Here is a 22,693-nt window from a genome sequence, read left to right as displayed (position 1 = left end):
AGTGTGAAATGCACTCAGTGTTACCATGTATGAACTGAGAGTCAATTAGATGTGAATGGGAACCTAAGTTCTAGACAACTTTGACTCCTGAATTTTAGGAACATATTTGTCACTTCAAGGCTTACGAGAAAGTCTTAACCCTCATCTTCTGCTGCATGCTGTAGCTGCTATTGGATAGCAAGAGAATACAAGAAAGAGGACAAATATAGACTTATCCTTTCCTGATTTATTCTCCCATTATTCAGCATGAGTACTTAGTCATTTAAAAATTTCCTTCGTACAATAAATTTAACACATATCATTTACATGATATCAAAGCTGATATCAGATCAGTGATTTTTGCATTTGCATGTATTTTAATTTACTAATTGGCTGACAATAGATGTCTGATTATTTCCTGCATCTGCAAAATGTCATATAACCTTAAATGTTAATATCTGATATTTATTGGAAGCATTTCACAGTTAGTATTTGCATGGTGCTTTCATTTTGGACTTAATTTCCTTTTATAATCTAGAGTTAAAAATTGAATTTTGTACTCTTCAATATAAATCCAGGAATTCAGAGTTCATCCTGTAGACATAATGCTCACAGAAATGTCTTGGATCAAAAAGGCTGTTGTTTCCTGTCATATTCAGACACCCAAATTGTTCACTGTTCAATTTCTGGAAGCATTAAAGCCTTGTATTTATCTGTAGGTCAGGCAGCTGCAAATCTGAACTGTGCCCATGTTGAAACGTCTCTTTTAAAAGTAGGAGGTGATTTGGACTAATTTGTCCGTGGCCTCTTGAGCTCAGACTACCACTTGAGTCCAATTATATGCTCTGTCTTTGTGCTACTGACCTACAATCTACAGGGAGCTGAACTGAGAGCATCTCGTCTGCTTTCCCGAAGGATTTTGGGATAATGATTTTGAATGTTTAGTGTGACATGAAGCCAATGATTACATCTTCAGTATTTTGATTTATGAGCAATATTAGGCAGGAACAGAGAGAGAACCCTGTTGTAAAGGTATTTTTAATCATGCCAATTTTACGTAGTGGAAGGAAACAGACTCAAGAGCCATTAGTGATGATTAGGATCTGCATTACAAAGTAGGTGGTGTACACATACAATATTTCCTATGCAGTTCCACATCTCTTTTTGCCTGTGAGGTTAATTTTTTAACTTACCTATATAGGATTTATTAATAGAGATTATCATGCTTCAATAATTAAAGGCTGAAATAAACATTTTAAATTTAAAAGAATTCAAAAAGTTATGCCTTTTATCACAGAAGCCATTGTTTCAAACATAGAATTGGGCAAAAGAAAAAGAAAAAACTGGTAAAGTGGAAAAGATGTTCTTTCTTCAGTAAGACTTACTTTATACAGAGTTTTCTTCACTGCCAGACATGAAGTCCTGGCTACATGCTGGAAAAGAAACTTCCATAGGTGGGGTGATGGGAGCCTTCTCTTTGGCTCACTTCTGATAGGACTCTGGGACAAAGTCAATTGCGATTTGTGTGGTCATTTCCCAAGCCAGGAAAGCTAGAATAGCAACTAGGAACAGTCCAGGTTACACATTTTTCCTGGGTTTCAACAGGCAGCCCAGCCTGAGGGCAGGCAGGGAAGGCATCTTTGCATGTTATAACCCTCCCTTAGAGTTCATTGCAATCCATCTTCTCACTGCTAAATCATCCTCAAGGTAGTCTAGTCCCACCAGCTTCTTAAAATCTGTGATTGAATCATTTTGGCAATTTCAGAAATCCTGGAGGCATGCAAAGTCACACAGTTACCAATGTCAACACTGAAGTGACTCAACATTTTGACTTTTTTTAAAAAAATTTGTTTTATTTTTTATTAATTAAAGTATTTCTTCTTTGTGTTGCTCAGCTTTCACATTTGATATGGATGTCTGAAAAGAGAATAAAGCATAAATGATGCCCAAACAGATTTCATTAATAAACTCATAAGAATTTTGAGCTTCTCTTGGTTTAATATCATATTTGAATATATTTTAAACGATTTATCTTAGAATATTTTCTAGATGTGAAAAAAAAAAAAGAAAGAGGAAAATATGTTCCTTTTTTGTCTTCTTCAAGGTTAGTTATTAAGGTGAATTGTACATAATATGAGACAATGCAGCAGCACCCTCACAGTTATTAATGGGAAATAAATATGGATTACAGATGTGCTGTCTCATTGCAAAATAAAGTGGGTGATTTATAAGTTGTCAGTTATCACTTTGAAATACCAGTCCTTACAGAGCATCTGAACTGGATTTATTCTGAAGGAATGATATGGAGCAGAAGGTTTTACAGCTTGCTGTTGTTCTCCTTAAAAGCACTGAGACAAAACAGTGTATGCTATAAATCACACGCTGTATACCAAACATTGTTTACATGTTTTCAAGTGAGTTGCTAAACTAGTACAAAAGAGACAAAATTCCTGTTGGTTCTTGATGGAGATACTTTAGGAATTATATTCTAGTTTCTCTTAGGGGAGTATATTCATAAATCAATTTGTGGTTTAATCCCTACAGAGAACGTATTTCTTCTAAGAACCTTGTCTGTGTCTTTGTGTTTGAAGACGAATGTAATTGATTTTACAAGACTGATCTTTTGATCAGATTAGTTTATTGGATTAGCCCTTTATCATCACTAGGATTTATTTGTTTTCCGTGATGTATTTATTTAGATATTTTATAAAGGATTTTTTTTATATACTGCACGGCTGTGACTTAAAAATTAGAACTTCCAATTAGTTTTTTGTTTTTTTAATGAATGAATGAAAATTTTAATACATGACAAATGAAAAGTTGGTTAAAGTTCACTGAGAGCCAAACTCTGTTTTGTCACCTGTGAGAGGGCTGAAAGCGATCAATCAGATCGGATTTCCAAGGAATAATCCATGCTGCCTGCATGGGAAGCCTGATGTGAGTAGCAGTCCTGAGGACCCCCTAAAGCTGCTGGCTTCACCCAGGGAGGCTTCTCTCCAAGGGATGCAAGATGACACTATAGATTTTAAGGAAGACAAAATCCTGATGAGAATCACCCTGAGGTACCTTCAGCAAGTCAGCTAAGTGTAGTACGAAATAACTCTGTGATTTCAAGATCATGTGGACAAATCGTGCCTTTTTTCTTTCATTCTGCCCATACCTTATGCATGCATTTGTTTTTATAGTCTGCTTTGGATGTTGGGAATTAATACTTCCATCTGCCTTTTACCTTAACCTGACTTGCATTAGGGTTTAGTTTACATAAAGGCATTTTTCTTCAAAAGGAAGGCAAATCAGAAAAATAGGGAACTGTGATAACGTAAGAAGCATGCTGTATCCACATTGCTGTTCAGCTGTGCCCACACAGATGTGCACAAACCATTTAAGAACTGGTATTTTAGGGGTAACAAAGGGAAGTATCTGTTGGTAACCAGAGAGAACCAGGAAGACTCATCAGAGTGCAGTGAGGAGGCGGGGAGCTCACAGAGGACTCCTCAGGGCTTTGGGGCAAATCTCTGTATATCAAGCAATTTCCACTGCTGTTCATGCAGCTATTTGTATGAAGAGAGCTGGCACTGACAATGTTTAGCATCCCTGTGAATCAGGATACTTATTTAGGTGCTTAACACAACAGACACCTTCGGGCATATGCTCTGGAAAAAAAATAGTAAAAGACGCTGGATGACTTTCTAGATTTATGCTGGCCTGCTTCAAACAGCTTTAACTATTTGCCCATGGATTTGGATGTTACTACACTTTGACCTGGAGTGTATGGTAGCATCATGCAGTATGTTCTTGACATACTACTTTCTTTCACATCAATGGGTTATAGTTATTAATGGTTGAGATATAATAATAAATCAAATAGTTGGCTATGGATCCAGCCATGAAACTCAATATCCTGCTAGCTTGTGAAAATCTCATTTAGAAGAAAGAGTGGCTAACCCTAGAAAAGACCACCACATTTACCACATTTACCTTTTTTTTTTTTTCTTCTGTTTAAATGCAGACACATAGGGGTGAGCTAAAAACCACCATTACCTCTATCACAGAATTACAGAGTCACAGAGTCACAGAGTCACAGAGTCACAGAGTCACAGAGTCACAGAATCAAAGAATGGTTGAGATTGGAAGAGAACTCTGGAGGTCAACACCCCTTTTTAGGCAAGACCACCTACAGCAGGTGCTCAGGACCATGTCCAGAAGGCTCTTGAAGATCTCCAAGGAGACTTCACAACCTCTCTGGGCAACCTGTGCCAGTGCTTCGTCACCCACATAATAAAGAAGTGCTTCCTGATGTTGAGACAGAATCTCCAGTGTTCCAGTTTGTGCCCATTGCCTCTGGTCCTGGCATCAGGCACCACTGAAAAGAAAAGAATCTGGCTCCATCTTCTTTGCACCTTCTCTTCAGATATTTGTACACATTGATGAGATCTTCCCGAGATGCCTCTTTTCCAGGTTAAGAGCACTACTGCTTCTTAGGCCACTAAAAGAGTACAACAAACAACCCAGTCTTTGTGAAACCAGAAAAGCAGGTAAAATATTTTAATTTTTGAAACAAATATATATGGTTTATAAAGAAACACTGAGTGGTGACCCTTGTACTGAAGTTAGTCTTTTATTTCCCACACCTATGTTATAGGAAACACTTCAGAAATGGAAGGACGAGCATTTCAAAGTTTGAGTTCTGTTTAAGAAGTGGTTTTGTGGATTGGGGGTGGCCTTTCTTATTTCCATTTTCTTCCTCTATTGGAGAGTTACTCATTGTTCTTATCTGTGAAGTCAATTAGAAGAATTGCTAGACAGAGGTGTTAGAAAGATTCATGGAATCTCTCTCTACTACAAAGCAGGTTAAAAGCAAATCCAGATAAAACATTTCATGCTCATTTTGGCTGAGGTTATTTTTGATCAGATCTGTGTCTCTAGGACAAAAAATGAAGTTATAATTTAATAGACTTTGTCAGGAAAAAAAGACTGTTTTGGTCAAGTATTCTGATTTCCTACATAGGAATTTTACAGTGTTACCCAGCAGCTCCTACATCAGCTTGGTTTTTCTTTCTTGGTTGGTCCAGAGCATTTATTTAAAAATCATAATTTTAAGATGATGGAGAATTAGGCTGCTGAAGTTATATTAGCATCTATACCAGATGAAATGTGCAGTTAAAATAAAGATCCCCACGCTGAAATGGTCTGTAAAACCAGAATGCATTACCTACACATATAATGAACTGAGCTCATAGTCCAAGTCATCCAACTGAAATTACTGGGATCACTCATGAGGCAAAATAGGACAATTCAGAAGGAATAAAAACATCAGTGTCTAGCCCAGTGTGAATCATAAACTTGTTTATATTCATACTTGTCTATGCTCTCTTGTTGTAAATACAACTTATTAAAAGTCTCAGAGAAAATAAAATACAAGCAATGGTAGAATGAACAAACCTCTTATTGCAAGCTCTAGCATCAGCATGTTTATACTGTTACATAGCATTGGAGAAACTAAAATATGTTCAGAAATGTTTCAAGAAAACTGTTCTTGACAAAGCAGATTTCTAAGAGAAAGAAAAGCTTCACATGTAAAAATATTCCTTTTGTTATTTTCCTAAGAAAAAGATGCATTTTACTATGAGATATTTGCTTTAAGTGTAAACTAATTACAATAAACAAGCTAAATTAAATTGTTTGAAGCCACTGTAAAATCATGGATTATTTTTCTTTTGTATTCCTCCCTGTTGTTGTGAAGCAAGTATGTTCATTTGTATGATAGAGTTGTTATGTTCACCTTTGAAGCAGAGAATTTAAAAAGTCTTAAATGTTAGAGGCTGATCATGTGGGATTTAGTCATATAATCCCTCATCTTTCAAAAGTAGAATTGTTTCTTCTGTTATCAGAGAACCTATATTCATTCTTTCTGCAATCTAATTGCTTCGTTGTTAGAAAAAATAAATAAATAAAAAATCCTGATAGTCACCAGGTAGTTTTTCCTTTCAATCAGAAAGCTGTGAAAACATAAAGCAGAAACCAAACAAACAACTGGAAATTGATAGAATTTTTGCAAGTATGAAAAATAGATGCATTGATTAATTGTATTTTCTCCAGCAAGCCCAATAATTAACTTCATTTTAAAATTAAAGAGGCAGGAAAATGTAAAGAAAAGAGAAAAGAAGTCTAAAAAACTGTCTTTACCATGAAATATGCATCTCTTTCAAATCTTTCACATGCCATGTTTGAAGCAGGTTGCAAGCATCAAATCATGTTAAGTTTGTCTTACTCTAATGCAATGTGAAAGATACTGCCTGAAGTAATGCATTACAACATGACTTGTTAGATGTGGGAAATTTTAAAAGAAAGCAATTTGCTGATAGAAATAACAATAAAAATTAAACAATGACTGGTTTGCATAAAAATGCAATATTTTCATGGTGTATCTGAGGTCACAAGAGACACTTTGGTCTGAGAAAAGGATTAGTTTCTCATCTGCTGGGAAATGACTAAGGTAGGTAAAGATATCCTGCACAGTAGTTGTCTTCTGCAAAGGCAGTGGTTTGAGCAGCCACTGCATACAAACAAATATTTCCATCACTGCAGTGGTCAACATGGTCAATCTTATTGGAAAAGTAATGTGTGGAAGCTGTACATGCAAGTAAACACCATAAATCTCTACTGCTTGTGGTCATGAGATCCTCAAGGCCCATTGCTGAAGAGCCCCTGTGCCTTACCATAAACTGCAGTTTAGGAACATGTGGGTGTTCTCACTGAGACTTTGGTTGTAGTCGTTTTCCCTCTTGCTTTGCCCATTGCAGGTGTTACCCTACGGACCACAGCAGTGGACAAAATTCTGGATCCTCATAAAACCACATACACCATCAGCTGCACATGGGGTGTGCCATGAGAGAAAGGGCTCCCTTCACTTGCATGAACCAGTAGGTCTCTCCAGGATGAAGGCTGGGCACACAGACAAAATGTTAGTGACCACAGGAGTTCAGGCTTGTAGAAGTGAAGCTATACCCGTTGCTCTTCCTGACAGCGCCAGCTGGCAGCTCCGGCCTGCACCACTGTCACCTGCACAGAGAGTAAACAAAGAAGGCATGCAATAAGTCTGAGTGGGGCATGCAGCTGCACAAATTCCATGTGGTTAGTGCAGGCTGAAAGGAGTTTTATATAAACTGTTGAGATAACCCAGTGCAAGGGAGACACAAGCCATACGGTGGGAGATGAAAGGACAAAGGCAAAAGGACTGAACGGGGAGGGGAATGGGAGCAGAAGCTTGGTGATGTTTATGGTAGGAAGAGGGATGGGAAGGGCAAGAGTTAGAGTGGCAAGCATAAACAACGCCAAAATAAAGGGCAAGATCCTCTTTGTTTTCCCAGATGAGAACGGCGATGACAAAATAATTCACAGCACAGTATTGCTGTGAGCCACAGCAGATATAGCAAGGCTGTCTTTGTGTCAGAGAGAGTCTCACATCAATTTTCCATGGTGGTCGGACTCTGTATCTAGGTGTTATGCAATTCGTGTGCACACATACTCACAGTAGTAAGTTCAATCAGGCTGAATAAAGCTGTGAGCATAAGAAAACAGTATGCTTAGCTGTCTGTAACTGTCTGTGAAGGGGTGCCCATGGCTAAAGGGCAGCAAGGAATTGAAAGAGGAATTCCTGGTCTTCAACAAATACAATCCTATATTTGCTATCCGGATGTGCTCACATTCATGGCTCCAGTCACTGCCAAAGCTTTCAGAGCAGGAGGACGTTGCCATATTGTGTCACCCAAGGAAGTGACCATGCTGTCTGTCACATACTTCCCAGTGAGGTGATTGTTCTTACACACAACTATAAAACACCAGAAAGATGTATAAACCAGAAAGGACTTCTCTTCTTCAATCTGAATGTAATAAATCACTGTGGAAAATTAAAACATATATTAATAGCACGTGAAACCAATAACTATTTGCAAAAAAACTGAATAAATTATCACACATTAAAAAAATAATAATAAAAAAAATGACAGTGCATTTAAGAAAAGGCAAGCTGGGAATAGAAAGAGTTAGACTTCAAGGACAATCTGCCAAGCAGCAGAAATACATTTGCATATGTGGTGTCTGAAACAGGAGCATGAAAGTGGAAGACAAGGATCAGCAAGTCCAGCCATGGTCATTGGCAGGCACATCACAACATTGGTCTCTGCTCTTTGCAGCCCACAAACCACTTCTTTGCTCCCTGTTACCAGTTGCTGGGCTACAGGAAGAGAGCAAATGCCACAAGTAAGTCAAAGGAAGACAGTAGGAGGTGGATAAAAATTATGATTAGCCTCATGCCCTGCAGTGGCAGTTCAGTCCTGCAGTTCTTCTTAAGCCACAATTTTCCCTGCTTCACTGGACATTTAGATCCTTGGCTCTGAACCTCAGTTCCCTCTCCTTCTGTGTCCTATATAAGAAAAGGAGAATTTACTAACATCTTTTGCTAAAATCCTTGGGATAGCAGTGAGAGAAATAGAAAGAGATGCACGTGTGTATCTGTCTCCATAGGTTACATCCTCAATTCTTCATATTTATGGGGATGGCCAGGGATTAGGAGGAGCGTATACATGGTTGAGTTCCAGTAATGGATTATTTTATTCTTAAAAAGTATAGTCTGAGGACAATATTAATCTCTTATGTAAAACTGCATCACTTTAATGATGTATTGTCAGGGATGAATTTGGGTCTACTCATTTAAATTAGATCCAAGTGACTAGAAAACCCCATGAGCAATTTTAAATAGAAAATAAGAACTGGTAAATAAAAACATCTGGTAGATGATTAAGTTTCACATATTGAGCTTTTATTAGGAGTAGCTGATGTAACTCTAAGGGAGAGCTTGCATGTAAGCAGTGTTCATTTACATATGGTGCCTGACCAAGAGTGGTAAAGAAATGCAGGCAGGCAGAAAGCCACTGTGAGAATTCTTCAACAGTGGGCTTGAAATATGCTTCCTCTTTATTCCTCCTCTTTCAACTGTGGTGTGACTGCAATTTTCAGGAAATTCTCCCCACCCTTTTATACATGAGGCCTTCAAATTACACATCTACATTGTCTTTGTACAAATCAGTTGGTAGAGAGAGGAGAGAGAACATGGCAGGCCTCTGTGTTTTCATCAGAAGATCCTTGGGAAGAGCTGGACATCTCTGACCTACCACATACTCACACACTGCAGGTACTGCATCTGTGTTATATGTCAGCTTGAGCAGGAGACTTGTTCCCAACTAGAGGTGACTGAGTATGACAGCTAGAGAACACGTAGTGAGGTACTCTCCTAATGAAAAAACTACCAAGAACAGTTTTGATCCATGAAGAAGCCAAAAAAAAAAAAAAAAGAAAAAGGAAAGAAAGAAATTTCTAGCCTTTTAGCCAACAAGGCAACTCAGCAAGTGACCTGAGAGAATCTTTATTATTCTTTTAATGTGAACAAAGACCCTGGACTATGCCCAGAGGTGTGGTAAACTGCCAGCACTCTTGATACCTCTATGTTAATTTATTCAGCCTTAACTTAAAATATACTCTTGATATTCCTAATTACGGAACTCATATAGCCATACAAACATGATTTGCTTTATTAATGTTCTGCACAACATCACAAAGCAAGAGTCATTAATCCTGGTGAAATGTGAGGGATCTGGATTATGCAGTGCTCCCACCAGTGAAAGCCAGGCTTTGTGTGCCTGCACTGTGGGTGCATGGGGGTGAAGGAAGTTCAAGGCCGCGGCATCATATCACAGCAGGACAGGGACTTCTGCCTCCTTGGACCTCCAGAAAAACATCAGGAAAAAGAAAAGCCTCATATGCCTTTCCCTTCCCCTCTTGCACTAACACAAGGGCACGAAGGATAAGAACGTGCTGTGGTTGCCTCTCCTGAGATGCACTCACACTGCAACACACGAGGGATTTTCAGGCTCTCATAGACCTAGAGAGCACTGGTGACACCATCACTGAAGCTATATGAAAGCTGAGCCAAACACCAGTCTCAGCTTCGTGTCAGTAGCTTGCGCCCTAAAGCAAGGAATAAAGCAAACCTGCCCGGAGCACCTTGTGCCACAGCTGCAGCAGTGACCACGACGACGAGAAGACTTCACCAAGTGGTGCTGCAGAATGAGCCAGCTCCCATCTTCCAAGGTTTGCCTGCACAAGGAACCTTCTACAGAAACATTTGTGGGAGAGGTATCTTGCTTTTACCAAAAAGGGACATAATGTCATTTCAGTAGTGCAGTCAAAGTCAGGGAGAGGCCAACGTTTGCGATCAGTTTCCTTCCTTGTCTTTGTCTAGCAGTGCAAACTAACAGCTTCACTTTTGCATTGACCTTTCTCAAACAGGACGCCTGAAAGACTTCTCGCTGCGCGTGTTCTTGATTAGTTTTCTTTTTAGGCTTTTATCCTCCAAAGTCTTATTTAAACCAATAGTGATATTAATTAAAACAGGACTGCCTTACTTGCATGAGTAAGAACTGCTCAGAGATTTATCAGATTGTGTCCAAGATCCAAAATAGATAAGAATATCTAAGCCAAGGGTTTGTGGACTTTAACACTTTCCCTACTTTTAAGCAACTAAATCACACCATAAATAAAATAGACTAACAGGATAATTAAACAGCCTGAATGTAGCAAGGGGGAATATTTCAATAACAAATATTGCTACCCATATACCTCAACAGAATGTGCTAAAGTAAACAAAATGATAGCATAATTATAGTCGTTCCAGTTATGTTAATTAGGCTATATATACGCTTCATTGATAAGCAACTGTGGTGCAAAGAATTGCTGTAAGCCTGATATTTCCTCAGTTAGCAGCTTTGTTGTGCATATGCTGCTGTTATGATCTCGGTTACATTAATGCAGAGCAAGAAAAATAAAACCACCCCCAAAAATAATAGTAATAATAATGGTATGCATCATGGCAAGTATAGTGCAAGGTTCAAGCTGAACAGCCCATTGTGATTTTTCTCACGCTGCATTCAGATTTAGAGAGAAGATTGCCAGCAACTCTTCCCAAGACAACATCCCAATAAACTCAAATGCACAGCAAACATCACAGCTAGTTGTGCTCCACAGAGGGAGCCCTTTACACCTGTGTTTTGCTGACTCCATAGCTATAATTTCTCAACACTCTGCAAGGTGTTGTTTTGGATTACAGCTGGTCAGAATTTAACATTATGTCTTTTTCTCCAGCGTCTTCACCCCCCCCCCCCCCCCAGTGTAATATTTCACAAAAAGGTGTGGGTTTGATTTGTGGTTCCCCCCCCCCCCCCCCCAACAATATTACCTTTTGTGGGGAAAAAATAATCTTTTAATTGAAAGAAATATGGCTTTGCACAGTTTTGATAAATATTTACAGAGAAATAAAAAAAATCAGAAACCAAAAGGAGAAGAAAACACTGCATAAAACAAAAAAAAATAGGCTCAAGTGCTCAACAATTTTGACAAAACATTTTATAGCAAAAAAAAAAAAGGCTTCTTTTTAAAACAAACAAACAATTTTAAGTGGGTCGCTCTTTAAGTACCCTAGAATCTTTACCTGTTTAAATCTTAAGCATGACCCATTATTTCTTTATTGTTTAAAGGTCTGAATTTTTGAACACTTCTGATGGCTGAAAAAATCTTGGCTGTTTTTAAAGGTGTTCCTAGATCATCAAGATTTTACTGCTAGATTGGTTAACCTGGGAGAGATGTTTATACAAGTAGTTGGGGTTTTTATACATGTAGCTTGGGCATATCTCTACTGCTTAGTACAGGATAGAATAAAGATCCTGCAAACAGCCCCATCAGCACTGTGCTAACATTACAGTATTCCCAGGTCTCACACCAACTTCAGTGCATGTTGCAATGGTGTGCAGTGGAGAGGCTCCTGCCTCTGGTTATGGCATCTCTCCTGCAGTGCTGCTCTGCAATGTGTGGACACCTCTTTACTGGCAGGTTAGCACCAAGATTGTAGGTGAATAGAAAATATAATGCAGGATTACATTAGAATATAGGTACTTTAATGAAATTGGAGAAGCCAAAATACCAAACTGTCCTCTTTTTAAGTTACTGTTTGTGCAAAGCAGGGTATGTTTTTACCCAGACAAGGCATCCAGAGGTTAGTCTCCTGTCTCTGCCCTTCTGGTAAGAGTCACGACCTCTGTGTCTTGGCCTTCTACATCACCACAGTAAATTGGTTTGGAGAAGAATCTGCTGCTTGCCTCATTGCTACAGTCTTACCACCAAGATTTAAAAACACATGCCAAACATTAAAAGCTTTATGAGACTGGTTAAAAAAATCCCTCCCCCCCCCCCCAAATGTAATAATTTTTATTCATGGCCCATTTTTTATTTTCTTCAGCTGCTGATGTGGCTAATTCAGGCTAACTGGTGTTTCTTCATGGAATGGCAGTGCCCTGTTTGCTCAGTTCTAAGCCCCCTTGCTGCAAGGCAAGGTTTGTAGGACAGGAAAAAAACATGGCAAAATGTCCCCAAAAGCAGATACATAAAGCAATATTCAGAAACACTTGTCTCAATGCTATAAGCATCAAATAAAAATAATTACAAGTGCAAATGAAAACATACATTTGTAAATCTCCCCCCTCCCTGCAAATCTGCATGGTTTGAAATATTCAAAAAATAATGTAATATTTCATATCAAATACCTAGAAAAAACAACACTAATGATCATATCAAAACCCTATGTCCCAGATTTTTCACTTTAAGAAGTAGTTCAAAAAATACAGATTTAAACGCTAAGTCCAGAAATAATGAAAGATCTCCAAATCTACAAATAAAGAGGTCCAGTCGTGCAAGTTACTCAACATCTCCTAAGATTTGCTGAATACAAAAACAAATTTCGAGAGGCATTCAGTAATTCCTTTCCCCAACTGCACGCCTGGAAATGTGAATCATAATTAAATGTGCATGTGGTATTTTTCACAATATGTTGTGTTTGTGGTTTTAATTATCATCATAAGCACCACAGTTAATCTGTAGTTCAACATGTGAAAACGTTTATATAGTTTTACATGATGGTTTGGTAACACATACAAACATTTAGGTTTAAAGGAATGATGAGGGTTGGGTCCTCATCGTTTTATGAAGTCTGACGTCAGCCATCTGGAGACCCTTCCCAGCTCTTTTGCCACCTGTGACTTGGCCACCCACTTTTTCCTTCTGACCTCACCTCCTCTAGCCAGCAAGAGAAAGAAATCCTTCTCTGCTGAAGCACAGAAGAGAACCAAAGATAAGAGCCGCTCAGAAAAGAGGGTTTGTATGGTGCTGAGTCTACCAGAGATCAATAAGCACTAAGGAGTAATTCTGAAATGGCAGTGTTCTTGGTCAAACGTCAATGCCAAGCACAAGCCAACCTGGTCACCAGCCCCAGGCATGCCCAAATGCCATGAAACATGCTCTTCACCTCCATCCACAAGGCAGTGACAGTGTGAGAGCATACAGCTGATTATTACTTTACAAAAGGGACTTGCTAAAGATATAAAAATTAGGATGTTCTGAGTGGCTGTGCTACAGTAGGGAGAATGATGAGATGTCAACAGGTCCTGTGAACAACAGTGACTGGGCTCCTACAGCTCCAGGACAAATGATGAGAGACTGCTACTTCATGCTTTTGCCACTGGGACTGCCCCTCAGGCTAACCTTCAGGACCAGGTCTTGTCCTGGTCCTGAATCCCCCCCCCCCCCCCCCCACTTCAACCATTTTTTTCAAGGAGGCAAACCCAATTACTCATACTGAACCTGTGGGGTCTGTTCCCTGTCCAATGAGGTGGAAACAAGGGTATTCGTCTGCCTTCATTTCTGCCTTCAAAACTGCCCACAGAACAGCAACCAGAAATTATATAGGACAAATCTTCATAAAGCTTATGAATGAGTTCCTAGAAAAGCTGCTGTTTTCTAAGCTTAAAAACACCTTGGCATTGGCATTTAAATTTTTACTCAAGAACATCTTTCCTATTGACAACAGACATAGTAGAAATACATTCGGACTTCAGTTACTTTTGCAAACTGTTAAACTGTCAGTGGTCTTCTAGATAAACTGGTTACAAATTGTGGGGAAAGATATTAAAGGAAAGAGCAATAACAAATAAAATGCAGGTACAAAAATGCAGGTACAGAAAACAATTAATGGAGTGGTAGTTTTTCTTTTAGCAAGGAGTTGTGAGAAGTTTTGAAGCCATCAGCTACACACGCACGGTCAACCTGATTATTTGTACTTGAGTACAAATAGTTTAAAGCAAGCAGAGGTTTGAGGGAATCCTTGTTCTTCCTTCTTAAAATTGTTATTTTCCATTTTTCTTTGAAGCTGTTGGGATTAGTACCTTGTGTGTGAGGTAGCCAGCAATAATCTATGCCACACCAATTTGGCATAAAAAGTAACCCCACAATCTAGGTGACACAGAGGAATTAACAAATTGCTTAATATCCCTGTGTCCATTCCAACATCTCTCTAAAGTACAGATCACACATAAGACCTTAAAAAGAGGTTGATAACATGTAAAGAATTTCTCCTACACTATTCATGCAGACACAGGGAAATCAAACCACTTCCTCTGGCATCACAAGCCCAATGAACAGCACCAGAGTTATGCAGGAGGCAACATAAATCCAAATGTTCATAGAATTCTGCAGAACAAACCACGAGGGTGCAGTTTAAACATCTGTGTATATGTATCAACCCAACATTAGTCTTCAACGTGCTAAAACAAGAACATATTCACACAAACCCAGACTATATGAAAACACATCAAGTTCATTCTGCTTCCAGATAATTATACAATATTTAAGAACTGTTTCTCATCATATTTTATCAGTACTCCTTGGTGAAAATGCAATAAATAAGGAATGCACTACTACTGTGCATGTGTATGTGCTCAAAACAACTACATTGTAATTCAAAGAAAAAAAAAAGAAGACTATTTATCCCTGCTGATTCCTTCATGGCAAACATGGACACATCCATGCTATTTCTCATCACAGTTTATTCTCGGTTCCTCTTTCACTGCAGCCAACAGGCTATTTATTGAGTTCACTGTAACAATTACATTCTGTTTACGGGTCTATTTAAGGTGCTCCTGTATACACCTTTTTGTTGCCTTGTTTTTTGCTGATAGATAAATGAAGTCATAGTCCAGCAGAGACTAAAGTTATTATCATCACAAAAACTGTCCCTTTCATTCAGCAGTTTCACTTGGACTAGGACAAACAATACATGGAAACTAGTGAAAGCAGCACAACGCAAAGGCTCCAACAGGAAAACCATGTGGAACTTTCTGGGACATTTTAAAGCTCCTAGATGCTCACAGTCATCTCTCAGCAATTATTGCCCAGCAGCAGAGATGACAGAAGGGCATGTGTGCCAGTGAGTGCTCCCAATCACCTCCACAGCCATGTACCTTTGCTAGGCATTTCAGCACGCCAACTGCAGGGAGCAGTAGCCTCCAAGGCCTGGACACATATTCCCTCCCACCATAGAGCAGCAGTCCTGACACAGATAAACCAGAGTGAGGAAGCAAGGGGAAGTTATATCCATCCACATACCCATCAGCACATTGAGGGGACAGAGGCAATGACTGGAGGAATAGAAACTCAGCAGAGGAGTAAGTGCAATTACCTTTTAGGCTTTCCCAACAAGATGCATCAGAAGACCTTTAAGGAAGACCTCTCTCCTTGGAGACTTTTCCTACGTAATTTGTGAGTACTTATTTTCTTAGAGATCAGAGAATTACTCACACCCCAATGTGGCTGGCAGATACCCAACTGTTCTTACCTTCTCTTTCAAAGAACTATGAGTAGAGGGTGTTTCACTAATTAAAGTTATGGCAACATCTCCCAGATTATGCACAGTTCTGTCTGCAGTGCTGTGTTTGGATATGAGGTTACCAGGCATCTTGCATTATTTCTTCCTTAAGACCGTGAACAATAGCTTGCAATATAACTGTATTTCATAAAGAAACTCCCACAAGGTAGAGTAACTCAACCATCAGAACAGCTAAAGAATAGATAAGAATAGGCAGTGGGTCTGTCTGTCACCCTGACACTTCAAAAATAAATTCCACATTGCTATAAATGTGTTAGAGAACAACAGAATAATGGATTCTTGTTAAGTCATTTCTTCTTGCCTCTTTAGGAGAGAAGGTAAGAGTATTTTCTTGTTGATTGAACAGAGCTAGAGTAAAACTGGTCCATCTATAGTGGTACCATCTTGTGTTTCACAGCTAATATTCTCTGGCCTAGAGATGATATTCATTGTCCATTTATACTAGCATCACTAAAAAAAATGTTTGCAATACTATTTAATTGGTGTTCTTTCCAGTTTCTTATTTCAGGTTTAATTCAAAACAAAACAATCTGAGTTGAACCAAAGACTCATGAATTTATACAGGCTTAAGGCAGTACAAAAGATGATCAGAAACCAAAAATCCCTTATCTTCTAGGAATGATTTCGATACAAGTAATTGCCTGTTGTGCAACTGTTAGAAAATTTTGCTATTTGTGATAAAGAGAAAATAAAGAACATTGTTGCTGTGAGAAAACTGAGCAACCTCCTGAAAGGGCTGACAAAGAACTTGATTTGCTCTAGCTTTAAGCAGATAGGGGGATAAGGCATGTTCAGTACCATTCCATCTAAACAGTGAAGGGCTGTTGTATACGTCTTTGTTCTGGCCCTTATTTACAGTATTATTCATGTTCAATGAATATAGTTTATCAGCCATGTTCAAATAGATTTAAATTTCAGACTACAAACAAGTTCTTAAAAAGATTAAACTTCTAAATTCAAGCTGCAGAAAATGCAGAAAAATGTTGCTGCTGTCAAAGCTCATGTAAGAGTTCTTCATGGGCAATCTTACAAGGAGTATACCATCTCCTGAAACAACATGAAACAGATGCTGAACTACTTGAGGCTTAGTTCCTTGAGGCATTTTTTGTACTGTAAAGTAGCATATCCAGATGTCACTACCTGGAAGGCCTTCAGCATGCATTGTACTAAACATAACATGAAGATGACCAAACATTATTCAGAGCTGAAGACTAAACACAGAAGAAAAAAAAAAAGTGATTCACTATTAGTTCAGCATGGTTGACTGTCCAGAATCACTAGTATTTGGAGCATGACCTTCAGTATATTACACTAATACATCTGAAAAGAGGAGTGGGGCTCCAGAATACAATAAAAAGAAAAATACTGGAACAGAAAACCTCATCAGGAAAAGCATTATATCTAAGTGCTAAAGAGGTGCTAGCTCCAAGATATCTGTTTTTCTCCTTTGTGTCGCTGCTATTGACTTAATCCCTCTATATCTACTATATTCAGTCCTTTTCAACCATCATTTACCCTTTTTCAGTAAAAGTCATTGATATCTTATAACTTGACCTTTCTGTGAATGTCAGATTGTCAGCATCAACAAACTAAATTCATCTCCTGTTCCTTGCTTTTCCTTCCATTATAAGGGTTTGTTTTTCTCCACTCTTTGCTCTCTCCCTCATTTGCCCCATTTTTCACTAACTGACAGCACTGCTAGCATCAGACCTGATTTGGTTCCTGCATGGTTTTGACAGAATGTTTCAGGATCCTATCGACTTTCTCTAATGTTAATTTGTTCTCTCCTTCTTGGCTTATCTTCCTACCTTAACAATGCTCCACCTCCAAGATAACCACTTTCCAGACCTCCCATCCCAGCAAGCAGCTAAGCCCCATGCAGCCGTTCACTCAGTCCTCCGAACCCCCACAGTGGGATGGGGGATATAATTGAAAAACAAACAAAAAAATGTCCTGGGTTGAGATAAAGATAGCTTAATAGGACAGAAAAGGAAGGGAAAATAACAGCAATAGAGATAATAGGATATACCAATCAAGTACGGCAGAATGCAATTTCTCACCACCCACCCATCAATGCCCAGCCACTCCCCAAGAAGGAGCCCCCTGCCCCTGGCCAACTCCCCCAGTTTTATTGTTCTGCATGACACCATAAGTTGTGGGATATCCCTTTGGCCAGTTTGGGTCAGGTGTCCCGGTTCTGTCCCAGCTCCTTGTGCACCCCCAGCCTCCTCATTGGCAGGGCAGCACAAGAATCTAAAAAAGTCCTTGGCTTAGTGTAAGCACTGCTCTGCAACAACTAAACCACCAGTGTATTATCAGCATTGTTCTCATCCTAAATTCAAAACACAGCAACATACTAGGTACCAGGAGGAAAATTAACTTTATCCCAGCCAAAACCAGGACAGTTCCTCAAACCAAATCATCCATTCTTCTGAGAGTCCCACTTCTCCCTGTCCCCATGAGAACCTGCCAACTTCCTCCAACAGAATAAAGGAAAAAAAAAAAGACAGGGCTCTCCTCCTCCCTTCTTGCCTTTCCATGTTGACTTCAATATGCATTGAAATAAAACTGGCTTGGGATTACACGTGTTTTTTGATGAAAAAATGAAGAAAAAATAACTATAATAGCTCAAATGGTTAGTAGCATTCAGGCCCAGATTCTGAAAAAACTCATGTGAACTACATTAAGCCTACCAGTTGAGGAGTTGAAGGCAAGTAATTAAACATCATGGTTTCTAGAAGTATTTGCAGAATTAGGGCCACCCAAGACTGACAAATGAAAATAGAAAACAACTAAACTGTAATTAGCTTTGAGATCCATTGTTTTGGGGCTCACTCCAAAAAGGTCTAACATCAAAATACTTTTTGAGTGCCAATGTTTTCCAAGGTCTTGTCCTTAATGTTATATTAAGCGGGTTTATTTGCATTTAATTTTCTTTATTTCATTTTCTACTTTGACTGGGTCTGTGCATATTTGTTTGTTTGGAGAATAAAATAAATTGCTTTAGAATGATGTTGTTTACACAATTCAATTAGCTTTGAAATTCATGATTCATTTAAAAGGATGGAAACAGAAGGAGCAAGTTTCTTCTCTTCTTTCTGGTCTTCACCAGATAGAATCAGCTTTTTCTTCATCTTTCAAGACCCAGCTTGAATGGTACCAACCCAGTGAATCTGCCTAAACTTCACAACAGCAAGCTTTCTTTCACAAACCAAACTATAATTTAAAGGAACTGTAGAAAATTGATATTTTCTGTGAAAAATTCTCCTCCTGCAAATTCTTTTTTGGAATTTAATCTCCAATCCATTTGTTGTTGTTGTTCAACTAATAGCATACCATGTGAGTATTGTACAAATTATTCTCTTGAAAAGGATCCCAAAAGCATCCCTAAATGCTTTGCGATCATCTTTAAAAAATAAAATAAAATAAAAGTGGAAGGGGCAAAAAATAATCTTTCAATATTCTAAAATCTTAGTTAAGGATATAGATGCTCCTTACTAGTTTAAAGTTCAGGTGGTTGTTGTATTTATATACCATCTATTCAAATAGATTGTAGTTAATTAAAAAAAAAAAAAAAAGGAAAATTTATTCTTTCTAAGCCAACCTTATTAAGAGTTTGCCAGACTTTACAAGAAGTATCTACTGTGCAATACCAAAACATGAATCAAAACTTGCAGGGCCTCAGAGGAAGACCACTGAATAAGAACACAATGAGTTATCTGTGGTAAGGATCCCTAGGAGTTCTTGTTTGTCAGAACAGAGGGTTGTAACACAGACCAGTAACCACTTTCCAACACAGACCAGTATAGTACGTGGATTTGCACCTCCTGCATATCACAACCTCTGCACAGGCCAATTCCTGCTAACTTATTTTTTTCCAAACCATGTAGAAAACACTCCTAAATCAAATCCATGCTAAAGGCTCAAAAGCAAGATTCAGTTATATGTGTAGCAGAAATCAGGGTTAATATCAGAGGAGCACACACCACCTTAACTATAGTGATGCTTTAATAAATGACACTTCTAAAATACAGCAACTGAATTCTACCAGTGTTATTAGTAAGCTGTCTCCTGTACTGAAGGAATGAACAAGGACAATATTGTTACTTATAATTCAGAGCTAGCTTGTATGAAAAGGACATGTGGCATCAGGAAAATGTAATTAATTTGGTGGTGTAAGCCTTCATAAATTATCAAGTATTCCCAATAGCAGTCCTGCAAAACTTACAGAGAACATGAGCTGCCTTTAAATTACTTAGTTTGCTTGCTACCAGAATTCTTTTAAGGTGGTTAGATACTGACACGGTATTAAAAATGCTTAAACTACTGCAATGGCTGACATACCGAGCCACCTTTAATTAAGACCATAATGTTCCTGTGGGCCATACATAAGACAGTAATCTGTGTCCAGAGGCTGTCACTCTCTTCTCTAATGGACTACAGCACACCAAAATTAATTATAGGGGAAAGGTTGCTGCTCCAACTGGGACTGGAGTCTCAAGATTCAAAAGCAAATGTTTTGCTGTTGATCAAAATGAGCAGCTCCTTTTGCAACAGCAAGTGCAGTTTCTGTCACATTGCACTTAACCCTCACTTCCAGCAATAAAAATCAACAAATTTCTTACCTGAGGGGAAATTTTTATATTCTTATTTATTAATTCGTTTGATCATTATGATGCCATCACATCTGAGCACAGTTTTGCCTGTCAAAAATGGGGAAAAAAACTTGAATTGAAGAATTAGAGTAGAAAAATTAGATCAGAACCCCATCCACAATATTCTTGTATGTCTATGGCAACAAAGTCAGACTACTGATAAACAAAGATTTCAAAAGCATTTTTCATTGCTATTTGCTTATTTTTTTTAACAAATTAACTTAGAATATGATAATGCTTTCTATGTTTGACTTCAGCAAATATTCAATGGTAAATGATTTTACAGGTGGGGATGCTTGCAGACACAACAGATTTTAAGCAAACACTATAAAATATTACTTAAAAGAGAATTTCAAATCATGGATGCTATTGCGTAGTGCCAGAGACTTAACTTTTTGGTTCTCTGAACCAAAGCAATAGTCTAGGACAGAAAAAGAAGAACCATTCCTGATGCAGATAACTCTCTGTTAAATTACTTACATTTAACAAAGAATTTTGTGTTATGAGCTTACTGTGTAGATTTCATATCTCACCATCAAACTCACTGAAATAATTTGCTAGGTTAAAAGATATCTGCATAGTTTTGACACTATGTTTCTGTTCCTGCCCATAAGAGGAAAGAGGGAGAGGCAAACGTGTGTTATTGCAAATATTTAAACTGAAACAAGGGTTTACAGAGAGAGAAGAAAAAGACATAACCAAAGTAGCAAGCTTGAAGACAAATTACTGACCAAAATGAAGAGACAGCAGTGATGGTCTCAACACAGCCTGGTCCATGTGATTTTTTTCAACAGATGACCATCAAAATTCAGATGTACACTACCAGAATGTATCTGCAGGCCCCCCTCCTCCAGCCTCAGAATATACGCAGCTCCCAAGACCCCCAGGGGAAATCTTTCAAGCAGCACTGTTCCCTATTTCAGTAACACCTGAGATGATTAAATGAACAATGAAACTCAGCTGTAAATGTGCAGCAAGGTTACAGTCTGCAATCTGAATAGTATTAGAAGGAATGAAATAAAAATGGAATCAATGTTCACAAGGATAATGTAAATCAGATGCAAATAAGCTTCCATTTTATTTGTCTTTTCTTTTTTTTTTTTTTTCTTTCTAATAGTGGCACAGTTAATTGATCAGATGCTCAAACCTTTTTTTTTTTAAACTCAATGCCTCTATTATTCCAGAAGATTTCCTGGGGGATAGAGCCATAGCAAGTTCCCATTCCCATGAATAAAATAAACCCATGTCTTTGCCTATGAATGACTGCAAAATATAAGCCAGAATAAAATAAATGAATATAAAATGACAAAAATCCTCCTCTTATAACCAAAATAAGTAAATAAATAAATAAATAAACTAAATCGCAGAAGCAGGCATTTGTCTCTATCAGGGCCTTCTTCATGAAAGCAGTGCTGGTGTGGGCAGCATCAAAGCATGCTGTAATGAAGTATTTTTGTAAAAGCTCGTTGCCTGTGATTTTCAAGTCACATAAGCATATGTCATATATGTGCTGGTGATCCATGTACCATGTATCCTCATTTTCTCTGTCCAAAGTGGCTGAAATACCTTTACTAATCATTAGCCTTTAAAGAACAATCTAAACACTCTATGCTAGCAGCTTTTTGGCCCTAAGAGCCTGGAGCATGCAGGTTTCAGGTTTGGTTCTGCCACTGAGTGGGTTGTGCTGACCTGATTAAACACCTTAATGTTATTAAATCAACCTCGTGGTCTGCTATATGGAAATATTACACAATACATTCTTTTCTGAGCTGCACTATAATTTACCTCTCTAACACGAGACCAGACCTTATAAAAGATACCCATCATACATCAACCTACCTGTTTAGTCTATAACCCTGAAAATAACAGACAATAAATAATAATAATAATAATAATAATAATAATAATAATAAAATAAAAGCCCTAAAGACCTACAGACTTTTCTAATGTCTCTGTAGCATCAGTCTTACTTCAGTGTACTTCAGTCTTACTAAAAATATTCTTCAACCTCCCCCAGGCCAGCCTTACAGAAGGCACTGCCAGTCTCCAGAAGCAGGCTTTAAGATTGCTGATGAGTGTATGCATCTCTGTAGATCTCCCAATACATGACAAGCAATCTTTCTCATACCTTCATTTCCAAAATTAACACATCCTTTGACTGTAAAGTGATTTTCAATAAGTGAAGAAACTAACACTCAGCAAGGTTGCTGTACATTTCTTTTCTCATCTGACA

General features: G+C 38.3%; 2 long non-coding RNA genes across 2 annotated transcripts in view; one reads left to right on the top strand and one right to left on the bottom strand.

Annotated features, from left to right (window-relative positions):
* The window catches only part of LOC308190008, a 15,335-nt gene extending 11,204 nt beyond the window's left edge, over window positions 1-4,131 (top strand). The window contains exon 4 of the long non-coding RNA XR_013946772.1: window positions 3,989-4,131. This is a non-coding gene — a long non-coding RNA (uncharacterized lncRNA). The remainder of the gene's footprint in view (window positions 1-3,988) is intronic.
* On the bottom strand, window positions 1,817-22,693 carry LOC308190007. Its single transcript, XR_013946771.1, has 3 exons — window positions 21,192-22,693; window positions 20,431-20,508; window positions 1,817-7,041 (listed from the first exon to the last, which is right to left on the bottom strand). It is a non-coding gene; the product is annotated as an uncharacterized lncRNA (long non-coding RNA).

The sequence above is a fragment of the Anser brachyrhynchus genome (assembly GCF_964034855.1).
Source record: "Anser brachyrhynchus genome assembly, chromosome: 2".
NCBI lineage: Eukaryota > Metazoa > Chordata > Aves > Anseriformes > Anatidae > Anser > Anser brachyrhynchus.
The sequence above is the reverse complement of the archived record's forward strand: the minus strand, read 5'-3'. Positions and strand labels throughout refer to the sequence as shown.